This window comes from Psammomys obesus, unplaced genomic scaffold (genome assembly GCF_907164565.1).
Source record: "Psammomys obesus unplaced genomic scaffold, mPsaObe1.curated_primary_1811, whole genome shotgun sequence".
NCBI classification, from domain to species: Eukaryota; Metazoa; Chordata; class Mammalia; order Rodentia; family Muridae; genus Psammomys; species Psammomys obesus.
The window spans coordinates 10993376-11008813 of record NW_026596051.1 but is presented as its reverse complement, the minus strand read 5'-3'; positions in this window follow the sequence as shown (position 1 = coordinate 11008813).

The following is a 15438-nucleotide window of genomic DNA, read 5'->3' as shown; positions in this document are numbered from 1 at the left end:
CTACCAACCAAGTGCCAATACGTGCAGAGAAAGTAGAATGTGTCAGCGGGGCCTGTGTCTTTTCAGGGTTTGGCAGATGCTATTCACAATGGTGTAGAGAACAAAAGTAAGAGTGACCAGCAAAGTTGTTGAGGGCTTGGCCTCAATAATAGCCTTGTGCTGCCTCTGTCCTCATGACAGCTCCCTTGAAGAAAGTCACGTCCTAGTTTTACAAATGAGGAATTGGAAGCTCGAGGGATGCAGTGAGGGCCTCGGGCACAGTGGTAGGAAGAGCAGATTCAAACCCCAGTCTTTAATAATGCAGAGTAGACAAAGGTGAGAGAATGTCTTATCTCCCCAGGGCTTCTAAGAAAGGTTCATATTATCTAACAAGGTCCTGTAGCTTCAACCACAGGAATATTCTCTCATGGCACTGGAGGCTGGAAGTAGGCCAGGTTGGTCTCTCCTTTGCCACCTCTCCCAGGTGTGTAGATATCCTCACAGGGTCATCCTTTCCATCTGTATTTTGATCTCCTCTTCCTGTAAGAACTGTAGTCCTCCTAGAATAGGGTCCACACCATTGACCTTGGTTTACCCGAATGTCTTCTATAATGACTCTATAGACAGTCACATTGTGAAGTCTTGGGAATTGGGGTTCAGGATTGGAGTTTTGCAGAACACAATTTAACAACTCAGCCACATGATGATTCCTCTTGGGGCTGTTGGGGAAGCCTCCACAGAGTAGCAACAGGAACTGGTGGGTTCATAACTCAAGCAGAGGAGAAACCAGTGCTCTTCTAAGGACACACACACCTGCCATCTTCCAAAGCAGCACACAGCACACTTTTCTTCATAACCAGCTGCAGAGCTTTCTGCTTTGCTCTTCAAAGTCTTGGCCTACCGAAGGTACCTATGCTCAAAGGATCACTGGAAAAGTGATATGAGGACTGTGGATGTGGGTGGGGCACTAACTCTTCTATAAAAAGATAAGACTCCTGGAGAGGCAAAGGTAGTGGTTCCTCCTTGTGTAGAGACAGCACACTGAGTGAGGCTCACACAGCTCCCAGGACTCTGGGGTAGGTGTGGAGGGATGTGGGAAGCATGTGGACATTACACAGCCCTTTGTTGACGCCAGGCAGCAGGACTCAACTGACTTCCGTGATCAAGATACTCACTCATGCTCACCTCAAGTCCCCTCTGTAGCTGCCTGGGAATGCTCTTGCGCCTGTATCTGTGTTGGTCATTTCCTTCTACTGAAAAATAAACTTGTAATAAACATACAATGAACTGATTGTGTGGGGCTTTCTAGAAAATGCTTTCATATTTTGCTGTCTCATCTTTCCTTTCAAGATTATACTTATCATCTTACATTGCATGTTTGGTTTTTACTACAGTGCTGAGTTGGATAGTTTTCAACAGAGAACATTTGGCCAAAAAAATTTGAAATATTTACTGTTTGTCCTTCACAGAGAAAGTTTGTGGCCCCTTAATATTGAATGAGACCCTAGTTTCCTTTCTGTTGCTGTGACAAATACCATAACCAATAGTGATTTTGGGGAGAAAAAGTTTACTTTTTCTCATGGGTTACAGTCTGTCACTGAGGGCAGTCAGGGAGGGACCTGGAGGCAGAAACTGTGAAGAATGGTGTTTGCTGACTTGCTGATTGGGTTATGTTTAGCTATTTTCCTTACATAGCCCAGATCCACCTGCCTAGGGTTGGTGCCACCCACTGTGGGCTGGGTCCTTCTACATTAATTAAGAGTCAGGAAAATCCCCTCTAGACAGGGACAGAGGCCAATCCGACCTAGGCAATTCTTCAACTAGATTCCTTCTTCTCAGATGACTCTACACTGTGTCAAGCTGACAATAAAAACTAACCAGAACATGCGCTATTTCATATTTCCTATCCCTGAGAACTTCGGCTTCCATATGTTTGAGCGAATGGCATTTTTCAAAGTTTTTTCTCTCCTTCTCCCCTGGGCACTTGTATGGTTTGGGTTCATATTCTTGATTCACAAAAACAACAAAGGTCCCAGTGTGCTCACTAAGATGTACATGGGAGTGGCAGGTGTATCTCAGGTGTGCACTGAGCTGTGTTCACAGCTAGAACCTTCGATTTGTTCTCCTTCTATATCTATCTGCCTTCAGTGAGTCCCAGCTGACTTTAAACTTCAAGCTTCTGGCTTCAGTTTGTTTTTGACATTTCCTCCTGATAACATTTGAGTTGAAGGTTGTCTCAAACATCTGGGAAGTTCTGACTTCAACATATGAGTAGTGGTGATGGAAGTGAGCAGGGGTTGAGTTTAGAAATTGTGTGTGTTGGGTGTTATTACAGCAGCACTGTGTCTATCTCATGAAGATGAAAATCCACACATCATGTTGGTCAAGAATCCAGATTTCGTACTTCCGTGTTTTATCAGCTGCAAAATGTAGCTAAAAAAAAAAAACCCCACTGTTTTCAGCAGGCTTGCTAAGGACTTATTTTGGAAAGATTATTGGTACTTTCTGTGTAACAAACTTTAGAGAGATGGCAGGCATCAGGGAGGTTTCCACAGGAAGCTAAAATTCACAGTGGTGAGTGAAATGGTACAATGAGGCTCAGGACAGTAGAGAGACACTTGGTGTCATTGCTTTGTTGACTGTAGCTATTTTGAGAGGCAAGTAGTGTTGTGTCATCCTAATTTGCACATCCTCTGACAACGGCGCTCTGATCTTTTCATGTGCTTGTCACCTGTGTGGTTTCCAGCGAGGTGTGTTTTCAAGTCTTTGGCTACACTACTATTGCTTTTCTTTGCCTTTTGCTATGACATTTAGGAAACAAATCAGTGGTGTCCAGGGCTGGGAGGAGAAAGGGACCTGAAGAGATAACAGAGAGGGATGCTTACCCTGTGAACTGAGCCATACAGGACTTGCAATGTTCACACAGCCTCAGACCAGCTAACAGGGTGCAGTTCCATACACACTGACCAGCACGCCCTTTTGCTTTTCATGCTATTCTCAGGTTTTGGAAGATCGGGGGAAGAATAGTGTATCCTTGACACTTCTCTGGACTATTTTTGCCAAGTCCTGTGGATTGACAAAGGTCTGCAAATAAACAGCTAAAGGCGACATCTGTACCACTTACTCTGGCGTAGGGAGGATCATAAGCCCATCTTCTTATTTTAGTTCTCCTTTCACCTCCAAGAATTATTTGCTTATCCTCAAGCTTCTACAAAATATCACTTGAAAGTTGGATTGTAGTTACACTCTTTGAAGAAAACACCCAAGCCTGTCTTATGCAGCAACAATGGTCCCATTTCAAGCAAGGAACGTGAAGATAGAAATTGGATTTCAGACCCACCAGGTAACCATAATGCAGGGGGTTGGAGAAGCAGCCATCCCCAGGCCACATCTGTGCTGAGTGACAATCTCTCTTAATGGGAAGAAATAAAGGCTAATTATCCCCAGGGTTTGACAGGTCTTTCTCAACACTTCTGCATAAAAGAGCAAGGCCACCCAGCTGGTCCTTCAATTGAAGGCTGCAAGAATCTGGTAGTGGCACCCAAACAAATGAGAAAGAGCACATCAAAGGGGAGCCCTACAAAGGCCCTGGGGAAGCTAGAGGGGACTTGATGGTGACTTGCCAGTGTCCTCAGCTGGAAAAGCAAATTGAAGAGAGGCCATTGTAAAGGGGACAACATGTGGCCCACGTGGAAGAAAGGAAACAAGAGTCCTCCCCTAACAAGAGTAGGTGGGGATGGGTAAGTGCTGTAAAGAAGGATGTATTGCTATGTATATGAAGCCTGCTCAAGTGAAAGCATGAGAGGGTTGAAACTTGGCATGCCCTCTTTTACCTAACTCGGACTGAATGCCTCAGACCCCTGCAAAGTGACACGTTTGTTTTCCTGTCAGCTCTGTTTCCCCTGGAGTCCTGCAGTGAAGTCGTCTTGGATATGAACCTAGTACTTCCCAGGCCATCGGAAGTTAAAAGATTATGGTCCCCACAGACCAAGCACAGTTTCCTCCTGTGGCCCTTGGGCCTGGTTGAGGATGGGGGATGCTGGGGATTAAAACATGAGGCCAGGAGGCTCTGAGAAAGTAAGATGATACAGAGAGCACAGGTGACTACAAGGGAGCAGACACAGCAGCACTGTCCACAGGCTCAGCCCATGTCCATGCAGGCCCCTCTCTGCTTGGGGCGTGTGCCCCAGAATGGGGTAACATGAGGCCACTTCTTATATTCTGTACAGGGGGAGCCTACATTCTCTACACAAGGTGACAGAAAGACCCTTAGCTACAGGTGAACTGAGAATTCTAAGAGTAGGAAGGGCCTGCCAGGGCACAAGACTCAAGTCTGCCTGTGTTAATCAAGTCTACTGAAGTTAATCTCATCCGGGTCAAGGTGTTCTGGGGGCTGGGCAGGTGGGGAATACAAAAATCTTCACAGTGCTGCGGCTGCGGGTAGGAGGGAAGGGGAGCTGGAGGATTTGGGACAGGGGCGGGTATGGAATGTTACCAACTCCATAAACAGAATGCACAGATGTGTGGGAAGGGTAGTGTTGAAGTCAAATTCCGGCAGCAGTGGAAGAGGGCTGCATACTGACTTGCACTGAGTGTTCATCCCCACCCCCTGACTCATCCACATGCCCACACTCACACGTGAATAGTCACCTATACACTCACACACACCTTCCTGTGACTGACGAGGGCAGAGTCTATGCATAAAGGAGAGATGCCACCGTGTGTGCTGCCTCAGGGCACAACAGGCAACCTATAGCTGCCTCTTCCTTGATGGTCTGACAGGGGCACATCACCTCACCGAGGAAGACGGAGGGAGCTCTTGACTCAAGGCCACGTCTTCCCTTCACATCGACTGTTAGCTCGTCTCCCTCCTCCAGCTCGCTCAAAGCATGAAGCTTGTGAGTGAGTGAGCAAGGGAGTGTACAGACAATGCATTGCCCCTCAGGGCACTGTTTAAATGGTTCAGAAAATGCTAGCTTGGGCCATCTGAAACATTAAATTCACTTAATTCATTCAACGGGATTGAAAGTGTTCCAAGCGGAGAATTATTATTAAAATCGCAATTGTTCAGAGATTTTTTTTTTTTTTTAGTTTGCTGAGTCACTCAAACCCTGACATTTTCTATTATATAGAGATAATTATGTTTAATGCCTTCAAACTGCCATTGTGAGTTGAAAGATCTTATACGTGGACACTGTTCTTATAGGAAGGAAGTTCTCTTGGCAAATGGGACTTTTTTTTTTCAATTAAATAATAAAATAAATCAACACTCAGAAAAATCTGCTTAATTCAATGAGTCAGCATTTACCAAGCAACCTTACACATTCACATTCAGTCAAGTGATTTAGGGCCACTGGGTAGATATCACAGAACAGTGATATATATATCACTGATACGGGTTTTTGTTTTGTTTCTTTTTCTTTTTTTTTTGAGACAGGGTTTCTCTGTGTAGCCTTGGCTATCCTGGATTTACTTTGTAGACCAGGCTGGCCTCACACTCACAGAGATCTGCCTGCCTATGCCTCCCTGGGTGCTGGGATTACAAGCGTGTGCCACTGTGGCTGGCCACTGCTTTTATACATGAGTGTTTTGCATGCATGTATGTATGTATGTGTACCGCATGTGTGCCTGGTGCCCTCAGAGGTCAAAAGAAGGTACCGGATCCCCTGGAACTGGAATTACAGATTATTATAAGCAGTTCTGTAAGTGCTGAGAACCAAACCCAAATTTTCTGCAAGACTGGCAAACATTCTTAAGTAGAGAAGGATATTCTAGTCCCCACTGATGTGAGTTTGATTTTTACATTGCAAGTAAGTTTTAAGAAACTACTGCTTTTCAAGTATGGCTGCATTATCAGGAAAAAGGTCCACAGGAATCTGAAATACTGTCCAAGGACTTACCTGTGTGAAGCAACTGTCTTATTTTAACAGAACATTACATGACAACAGATAATACAGGGACAGGCTGAAAAATCCCTATTTGCATGAAGCCAGAGTTCAGAGAGATCCTACGAGGTACATTCAAAGTCCTGAGGATAAATGACCATGGGGCTATGGGCCATCTATGTCACCTCTACACCCTTGCTCAGAACATTGCAGGAGAGGGGACAGAAAGAATGTATGAGCCAGAGGATGGAAAGGGGTGCTGTGAAATACTGTCCTCTGAACATGACAAGGTAATTGCATGTATGAACTCACAGCAGCATTGGTTACATGTGTAAGAGCAAGAGAGTTAAAAAGTCCAGCGTAGAAGGGACAATGTGGAGCTGGGAGGGAGATCTGATGGGGGTATTCCCCATGGAGCTGGAGTGGGGAGTGAGGGGCGGATATGATCAAGAAGCATTGTATACATGTACACAATTTTAAAGAAGAAAATAAGGAGACATGTAAAAACAGAAAGCAACTCCACTGTTCCCACTCCTTTGTTTGGGTTTGGCATATTGGAGTTCATATCTTTAAAAGAGTGTTATTTCTGGTCCTGGCGAGATGGCTCAGCAGTTCAGAGCACTGGTTGCTGTTCCAGAGAAACAGAGTTTCTGGCACAGAACTGCACAGGGTTCGGTCCCTTCTCTGGGTCTTAGCAAAATTTTGTTGATTTTTATTAGAAACCTGCTGTGTATCACCCTGAGTATTGGAGTAACATATGTGCACCACGGCGCCCACTTCTTGGTAGGTTTTAAGAGTGCTATGGGATCACAAGCCAAGAAGTTCCAAAGGATATGGTATTTACAAGTTGGTTCTGGAAATATGCTTGGGACAAGGAGCCAGGAGGAACTCCTTTATAGATGGAAAAGGGTGTTGGAGGATCACAGGAGAAACTGTGGGTAGGGACAGAGAAGAGAGTTAAAGTAAAGAAAAGGCAGGAGAGGGCAGTGAGTGTGGGTATGAGTATGGTCCGGACAAGAGGGCCTGCAAGAGCAGAGAGGGTTAGCTAGCGCATGTACATCTAGAAAGCTGGAAGGAGAAACATTATAAAGGAAGCTGAAAAACAGGAACGGAAGCACAGGCCATAGAGGAATGCTGCTTGCTGGCTTGCTCCTCATAGCTTGCTCGGCCTGCAAGCATCACCCAGGACCACCAGCCCAGGAGTGACACTGCCCACAGTGAGCTGGGCCCTCCCACATCAATGACCAATCAAGAAAATGCCCCACAGGTTTCACCCACTTGTCAGGGCATTTTCTCAATTGAAGCTCCATCTTCCCAAATGACTCCAGTTTGTATCAAGTTGACACTAAAAAAAGAAAAAGACAGCATACTCTCATAGTATTTAAGTGTGAAGTAAGTTCCCAGGAAACAAAATAAAACATGGGGAACACGGGATGTGTAAAGATTGAGCAACAACAATTTCTGTGAGTTCTGAATTCCACCACACACACAGTGCCTTCCGTGGGGTCCTTATCACAGTTTATAAAGTAGGAAACAGATTCCTAGCGTCCTGTAACCACGACGAGGACACAGGCTGCATCTAACTTCTTACCTTCTCCTGCCTGAGGCTGAGGATCCAGCCCTACCTCAGACCCTCACTTTCTCACGGTGATGGATCTGGGTGAGGGAGGCCCCAGTGTGACAATGGTGCCTGGTGAGCCTGAGCCTCCTGGTATTTGTGATTCTCATCAATTAGTCTCTACCCATTTTCCAGTGACAGGACCAAACAGCATTTGTCTACAGAACCCTTGATTTGCCATTAGTTCTGTGGGAAATTCCCAGAACACAGCTCTGCATGGTGGAAACCAGCACAGGAGTCCAGGCCAGGAGTTTAGTTTTCTAGGTAAACTTGGGGAGATTCTGTTTGGCCTGGCCAGACCCCTCTCACTGTAGGCTTTCTGGAAAAGACCCCAACCTCAAGCAATGTGGTATTGTCTGAGGTCCACACAAGTCTCCCCTACACTCACCAAACATTCTGCCTTGGGTCGTTGGGGCAGAAGTTTTACTCAGAAGATCTGCTTGTCACAGTGAGAATCAAGACACTGAAACTGCCCAAAGAGGGGTTTTGCATCTGGGCAAGTCCCTTCCATAGTACTGACTTGAAAGGTAGATGTCTTTGTGTTGGTACCTGTGGGGGCCAGAGTGGGGGCAGCACTAGCCTGTGTCCTCAGGAAAGTGGTAGAGTAACTTCTCTATCCCTGCTATGCAAGATGTGACAAGATGTGAATGAAGGTGCTGCATAATGAGTGCAAAGTCTTTTTTTTGAAAATTTTTTAAGATTAAAAATAATTATGTGTGTGTGTGTTTGCCTGCATGTGAGAGTACACTGTGTGTGTGTTGCCCACAGAGGCCATAAGATGGTGTTGGATGCCCTGGAACTGGAGTTACAGAGAGCTACAAACCACTATGTGGGTGCTGGAGTTGAACCGGGTTCTTCAGGGGGAAGAGCCTCCAGTGTTTTTAAACCCTGAGCCAGGGTTTCTTTAATGCAAAGCCTTAAGAAAGGGGTTTCTTTTTGCTTTTGTCACGCTGGAAATTGAACCCAGGCCTCTACGTACCAAGCAAGTTATCTATGCAGAGCTATAAGCCAGCTCAAAAGACTGGTTTCTTTTTGAGAAACGGAAGTCAGTATTGAGCAGCCTTCCAGCCTTCTCAGGTAGGAGTAGCACTCTGCTTAACTCATGAGTTTATGGTTCAGACCATGGCCCTCGTAGAGCTGCCTCTGAGAACAGTTACAGTGAGAGTTCTTATGAAAAGAACCCCATCTGTGCTTGTCTTCAGGAGATCATTCAGAGCTAGTCTCATCTGTATACAGAAACTGTGACTGTTTATCAAATGAGTGTTAGTGCTGGTGACTTTATCAATCTTTCTTTTCATGCTGTACCTGTGAACATGGATTCAGTACTTTTGAAGTTTCTTTCATCAGACTTTGACTTTTTGCATTTTGCTTTTTGTTTACTAATGGTGAGTTTTGAAATATTATTTGTCTGGGGTTTCATTGTACTTCTGCTTTCTTCCAGTGGCTCGGTATTTGTCAAATTCTTTCGTTTTCTGACTTGGCTTATTTTCCTTTGAGGAATGCCCATGGGGATTTATTTGCAGACCTCCCCACCCCCCTTTAAAAAAAGGATTTGTGAATGTATGCACGCTGTGTGTGTGAGTGCTGTATGTGCATTGTATGTGTGCCTTGTTTCTCCACAGCTTGGTGAGTCAAGCATTAACACCATCACTGAGGAATCTGAGCAGTGTTGGTGGATTTCTGGAGTCCATTAAGAAGGAGGGAGAGTTGAAAGACACTACCCAAGAAGATGCTGGGACATTGGGTTTGCGTTGATTTGAGTTTGCCATACTTTCACTCCTTGGGCTTTGGCTAATGGGAAGTGAATTAATAGACCATAGCTAAGGATGGAAGAAATAACAGTTGAAACTTTGGGCCCCACTCACCTTTCTTATTAGGGTTCTTTCTTCACAATCTTCTTGCCAACATGGCTGGTACAGTAGTGTTCCTTAACAAGCATCAATAGGAAGTGGCTGGGGCTTAGTCAGGCCTTATAGATAAAGGATCTCATCCTATTTCCATGTCCTTGTCAATCTGTACCCAATTAAGAGAGGTGCAGCATAGTATTATGGCCCAGGGAAAGGGTTTGCTGCCCCAGGAAACTCAAGTCTGGGCTTAGGCACTGAGAAGTAGGGCCTGCTCACCCATATGCAAGGCTCCCTGTCAGAGTAGAAGCACTTATTAAACTTCTAGGCAATGAAGTGCTTTTCTGTGCTTGAATGCTCCTAAAACACCACGGAACTATGGCAAATGGCTAACTGGTCTAAGATTCAATAGCGCACAGCTCTAATGATATAAAGGCAAAAAAGCAGGAGAGATATAAAGTCATCCGGGGTACACATGAGAGGGGCACACATCTGCCTCCCACCAGCGCCCTGTGAGTTCGGCACAAGGAGCCCAGTCTCCCTGAAACACTGAAAGGCCCCAGGATAGGCAAATCTGGTCTGAACTGGGTAGGAAGAGAAGATAGAGGAATGTGTAAAGGACGGTGGGGTCAGAGAGCCCTGGTGACTCAACAGTGTCACCTTAGAACGTGCAGGTCATACTCAAGCAGTGATCAGCACATTGCTTCTAGGGACATTTGATGTCTGAAGAAAGTGTGGGTGGGGTCAGGGCATGAAGCAGACTCCTGAGCCATTCTGCCACAGAGTGCAGAGAAGTAGGAGGAGCCTTTGGGCAACACAGTCAGAGGGGTGGGGTTTAATGCCTGTGTAGCTAGTTCTCCAGGAGTCCTGGGAAATGCAGGGCTCAGTAGATTCCTGTTGTCTATACAGGTGGCAACCCTAAAACCAACCAAGACACCAAGTCTGGACTGCAGACACCTGGGTCCAGGTGTTCTGTACCCCAAGGAAGCAGGTAGAAGCAGGAACAATTTGAAGGATGCAGGCAAGGGGCAAATCCTGGCAGGTGGATGCCTAGGCGGCTGTGCTTAGGGTGTTGTGGACTATTTGTGTCACTGCAAAATAGTATGGTGAAGTCCCAGGAACCAATGCAACAGTGCTGAAAGGTGGCCCGTGAGGGGCTGGCTGCCTCTTCCTCTTTTTCTCTTCCTTCTCCCTCTCTCTTTAGTCCTCTTTCTTTTTCAGACAGCGAGAAGGTCATTTTATATGAACTTAACAGAGATTCCTCACCAGGGGTCAAATATTAACGGCAACAACAGATGCTCGTGTGTGTGTGTGTGTGTGTGTGTGTGTGTGTGTGTGTGTGACAGAGAGAGAGAGAGAGAGAGAGAGAGAGAGTAGGGATTAAGGTCTCACTGTCTCAGTGTGTAGTGTGTTAAAAAGCCTGAGCTCACTGGGGCAGGTTTTAACTCAGGGAAGAGTGTGAAGGACTCTGCCTGCTTCCTTGAAAACCTCATTCAAACAATCTTTTCATGTGTGAGACTCTGGGTTCTATCCCAAGCACCAACCAACCACCAAAAAACCAACTTACCAACCAACCGAATAACCAATTCACCAACCAACCCAACAATCAACCAACCAACTCACCAAACAACCAACCCGACAACTAACTAACCCACTAACCCACCCACCAACCAACCACACAAAGAATAAAAGATTGAAAAATAACCAGGCAAAACAAATAGCAAACAAAACTTGTCTCTTTAGGGAAAGAAGGGTTTGGATAATATGTGACACAGTTTTTCCACACAGTTGGCTAACCTCTCCAAAATTTTCATTGAAACTATTTTAATAGTTTAAAGATTTAAATAAAATCTCATTTACTGAGACATGGTAGACGCTAATGTCAGCATATTACAGTCTACCAAATAGTGAGATCAGATTACATGGTACAAGAGAAATATTCATTTGAAATCTAATCATTTCATTCTGGTCTCATTTTTGTTAACCAGAATTTCCTATCTTGTGTGTTTTTGACGATAGCCTTTATGGTCCTAGTGCCCACCAGGATGCTGTCTGGAGGTGGTGTGTCGCTTTATGGTTTTCTCCGGCTTTCCTCTGTTAGTGCTCACGGGTGCTTTCCGTATACTCGTTGCTACGTGAGTGTGTGTCTTTGAGAGAGTTCTGTTTGAGTCCTTAGCCTATTTGTGGGACTATATTTATTGGTATGTGTGTGACTGGGGAGTGGAGTAGGGCTCATGCTTTCCACAGCACCTGCGTGGAGGGCAGAGGACCACTTGTGGGAGCTGATTTCTCTGATAACCATGGAGGTTCTGAGGATTGAACCTGGACCGTCAGTACGATGACCATGCTGAGCCCTGCTGACAGCCTTGGATTGTTGCTTTTTGCTCTTGACATGTTTGGGCTCCTTATATCTATTGAATATTGACATCACATTAAATATGTAGCACAAAGGTACTCTCTCCCATTCTAGAGGTCAACTTTCCACTCTAGCAGTGTTTTGAGATGTGTACTTTTTGTCACTTCTGCTTTGGGTGCTGGATCAAAATCATCATCCCAATTGATATGAAGAATATTTTACCAAATATTTAATTTTTTTTTTTTTTTTTAGTTTTCAAGTTTTAGGTCTTATATTTAAGCCTTTAACCCATTTTCTTTTTTTGGTCTGAAGTGAGGCAAGGGTGTAGAACATTCTCCTGAATATTGGATCTACCTTCCATAGAATTGCTTATTGGAAAATCAATCCTTGACCCAGAGTGCTTCTTGAAGTTTAGGTGACTGGGGAAGAATAGATGTATTTCTGTTTCTGTATTCTGCACCATTGGGCTTGTCTGGAATTTTTGGATTTCTTTTTTTCTATTTGTGAAGCATATTATTCTGAGCTCGGTAGACAAAATACTGAATCTGTGGGTCATTTTCGGCAGTATGGACATTTTAATTCTGATCTATGAAAAGCAGGCATCTTTCCATTCATCCCGCACAGTGAGACCTTGTTTAAAAAAATTAAAAACTTCTCCTTTAATTGTTTTTTTTTTAACAATTGGTTGTTTAAGAGTGCTTTATTTAATTTTCATGAACTGTAAATTGTACTTTTTTTTTTTTTTTATGGCTGATTTCCAGTCTCATTGCAGCAGGAACAGGCATAACATGGTGTCAGCAACATTTGCTTTGTGGCCTTCTACAGTGTATCCTGGACAGTGCTCTCTTTGTTATTGAGCTCAGGGAGGGTTCTGCTGCTATTATAGTGAATACCCTGTACATGTTTTAGTCTTTAGCATTCTCCTGGCTGCCCCTTCCTCCTTGAGTCTTTGTGGCTATACCATCTCCTGTTCAAAGCAGGATGATGAAATCTCTCTCTGGGTTTATATGGTATCTATTTCTCCCCTGGATCTGTTTGGATTTGCATTGCATATTTTGGGGTCCTAATGTTGGGTGCATTTATGTTTAAATTTACTTTACCCTCTTGCTATATTGACTCCCTTTTATCATATCATAATCTTCCTTGTCATTTTGTAAGAAACATGTTTTGTAAGAATACAATTCTTCCTCTTTCAGTGTGTGTCTGTCTCTAAAGCTAAGCTAATATTCTTTTTGGGCAGTATGTTTGAATCTTTAAAATTCAACCGCTCTGTGTGTTTTGTCTGGGAAATTTTATTCATTCACATTTAATTATTGGTAAGTAAGAATTTGCTGTCACTCTTCTGTGACTACTTTGAAGTTTCTCTGTTCTGTTCTCTGCTCCTACTATTTTTGTTTGTGACTTGTTGAATTTTAAAAACCAGTACACACCTTTATTTCCTTTTCTTTGTTTTATGCACATACTATATTAAAAATCTGTGAACATAAATTTTACATAAATTGCTTTTCACTTTTAATGATATATTTTAAATCGATAATACCACTGATCATATTAAAAATACTCAATATCTTTAGTTCTTTCCTTTTTCTGTATTTTTATACTGTTAGCTATTAACAAATCATGATTGTTATAGTTGTTTATAATATGTTTGTCCTTAACTTTTTTGCTTTGAGATGTAGTTTTGCTGTATAGCCTGGGATTCCCTGGAACTCCCTAGGTAGACCTGGCTGGCCTTGAACTCATAAAGATCTGCTTGCTTCAGCTTTCATAGAACTGGATTAAATGTATACCGCTATGCCTGGCTTCATTTTAATTTTTTTGATTGTGTGTATGTGTGCATGTATGTCTGTGCATGAGTTCATATATGTGAATGCAATTCCTTTTGGAGGCCGAGAAAGGGAGTTGGATCTCCTGGTACTGGAGTTACAGATGCTTGTGAGCCACCTGGTGTGGGTGCTGGGTACTGAAATTGGATTCTCCACAAGAGCAGAAAGTATTCCTAACTACTGAGCCATTTCTCCAGCCCCCTCTTCTAGCTTTTATATTGAGATGAACATGATTTATGTGATACTGTTAAGGTAGAGTATCTCTATATGACTGACTACCCACCTTCAGAGGCATTTTATCCTTTCATATGTTTTCATGTTATATGTGTTGGCATCCTTAAGTTGTCTCTGTTCATTATTTTTCTCTACAGCAATTATAGAGGTGCTGAATTCCTTCAGCTCTCCTAACTTAAGAACAGATTTTCTGGGTGTGGTGTGGTGCTTTTTTTTTATTAGTACTTTGAATACCTTTTCCTCAGGTTCTTCCTGTTTCTCCCCTTGCTCCTTCTGCTCCTCCTCCCTTTCATCTTCCCTACAACTCTTATTTCAGTTCTTCCTCCTCCTTTTGAGATAGGGCTCATGATGTAGCCCAGGATGGCTGTGAACTCATGTCCATTCTTCTGTCTCAGCCTCCCAAGTATTAAGATAATAGGCATGACCCACATTATGCCTGGCTCCGTTCTCTTTTTGCTTGTAATGTTTTTGCTGAGTTCAAAACTGGCCTTGAACTCCCATGTGTAAGATGAACCAATTTTCCCCCACTGCTTTCAAAATTGGTAGTGTTTGAAATCTGATGGTTCCATTAACACAGATGTTAATGTTCAATGTACTTGAATTCCCTCAGGAGTTGAGAATTTGGAAGTTCATTTTCCTCCCCGGGTTTCAAAAGTTTTCAGATATAATGTCTTTCTCTCTTTCTCTCTGTCTCTTCCTTTTTCCTTCTTTCCTTTTTTTTTTCTTTCTTTTTTTGAGATAGACTCTCACTGTGTAGGTCTGGCTGTCCTGGAACTCACTCTATAGTATAGAGAAGGCTGGCCTTGAATTCAGAGACCTACCTGTCTCTGTCTCCCAAGTGCTAGGATTAAAGGCATGTGCCTCTGCTGCCTGTAGATATTATTTCTTTTAAATAGACTTTCTTTTCTTTTTGTCTTTTCCTTCATCTCTTATAATTCTTGACTGAGTCTGATTTTTAACTCTTCTAGCAAACTTTCCAGTTGAGTTTTTATATTTATAGGCACCAGTATTTCTGATTTGTTTGTTTTTTAAGAAGTATTTCTAGAACTGAAGATCATCATGTTGTCTGACATCAGGTTCAGAAAAATAAATACTGTTAGGGAGAAGGGAGGCTGGAGGGAAGGGCATCAGGAAAAGGAGACAAGAAGGGGTACCAGGATGATGAATATGAACCCTATTTTATGATACACATGTTTGATAATGGAACCCAAGATTTCATATGTTAATTTAAAAGCTGAAGAAAGAAAGGACAAAGCTCCAAGTTAAGCATTAAAAAATCAAAACCGGGGCTGGAGAGTTGGCTCAGTGGTTAAGAGCACTGGCTGTTCTTCCAGAGGTCCTGAGTTCAATTCCCAGCAAGGACATGTTGGCTTTCAACCATCTGTAATGGAATCTGATTCCCTCTTCTGCTGTGAATGAAAACAGTGTTCATATACATAAAATAAATAGATCTTTAAAAAAAAATCAAAACCAAGTGGAACATGGTGGTGTACGTCTTTAATCCCAGCACTCACTCAGGCAGATCTTCATGAATTCAAGGCCACACTTGTCTACATAGCAAGTTCCAGACCAGCCAAGGTGACACAGTGAGATCCTGTTAAAAAACCCAAAAACCGAAATGAAAACAAAAAGCAAAAACCAACACACACACACACACACACACACACACACACACACACACACACACACACACACA